Source organism: Myotis davidii, unplaced genomic scaffold (assembly GCF_000327345.1).
Source record: "Myotis davidii unplaced genomic scaffold, ASM32734v1 scaffold2526, whole genome shotgun sequence".
NCBI classification, from domain to species: domain Eukaryota; kingdom Metazoa; phylum Chordata; class Mammalia; order Chiroptera; family Vespertilionidae; genus Myotis; species Myotis davidii.
Window position 1 is genome coordinate 18,654 of NW_006297288.1, and position 1,057 is coordinate 19,710.

Genomic DNA, 1,057 nt, shown 5'->3' on the forward strand with positions numbered 1-1,057 from the left:
TGGACAGGAGCTGAGTCCCGTTGCTGTTGAATCGCACACTCATGGCACTTTGAAGGGACAGGTTGCCACCATAGCGTAGGAGAGAACTCTGAGGTTTTCGAATATCCCAGAGTCCCACTCCTTCCTTTGAATTGGCTGTGGCCAACAACCTGGGCTCCACAGGGTTAAACATGACGCTGTGAAAGGCTGATGGATAGTTTGCCAGGCAAAAAGGCTCTCCATGGGGAGACTCCCGGATGTCCCAGATGAGAACCCGGCCATCATCTGAGGAGCTGGCAAAAATGTTGTCATTCACTGGGCTTACTGACAAGCCATATACTGCATCTTCGTGAGCAAACATGTCCAAGGTCTCGCTGCTTTCAACATCATGGAGGATAATTGCTCATAATTTCCTCCAGAGAGTACTTTGGTGTTCCCATTGTTGAAATCCAGGCAGAAAATGTTAGAATGATGCTCTCCTTTAAGCTGTATGGGCTTGACTCTGGAGTGGATAGCTTGTTCCATGTGCCATAGCAGAACCCGGCAATCATCTCCTCCTGAGACCAGCCACTGGCCTCCATTGTTGGAGAATTCAATGGCATTGACACAGCCGAAGTGGCCGAGGAGGTCCTTCTTGTAGAGGTTCCGGCAGCCCCGCAGGCGTCTCCTCTCTTGCTGCCCCCCAGGCCAGCTCTCCTCTTCATCCTGGAACCGCCGGCTGCTTGTGCCGCGCCGCGCCCCTCCCCGGGCAGCACTTTAACCTGCCATGGCAGCCCAAGCACGGTGTAACATTTTTATTTTTAACCAGTATTATTACTACTACCATTTTACCTTTTTTTAAAGTGTCATTTTCTTTTCTCTTCATTTTATTTTGGGGTTAGTGTTCTACATTCTATTTTCATGTTTCCATTAGCATCATTTTACTCTATCTCAACTTTACCTTTATGTTGAGGGATGTTTAATGAACCGAAGATGCAGAGGTAAGATGAGCACACAGGATGATTGATGCCAGACAGAGGGCTACATCTCGTTCAGGCATGAAGCAAACTCTGCACTCTCACCATTGCTTTTATTGGGG

The 1,057-nt window shown here is 48.4% G+C and overlaps 1 pseudogene; it reads right to left on the bottom strand.

Moving 5' to 3' along the window:
• Window positions 1-723, bottom strand: part of LOC102755219 — a 2,791-nt pseudogene extending 2,068 nt beyond the window's left edge.
• Window positions 724-1,057: the final 334 nt, after the last annotated feature.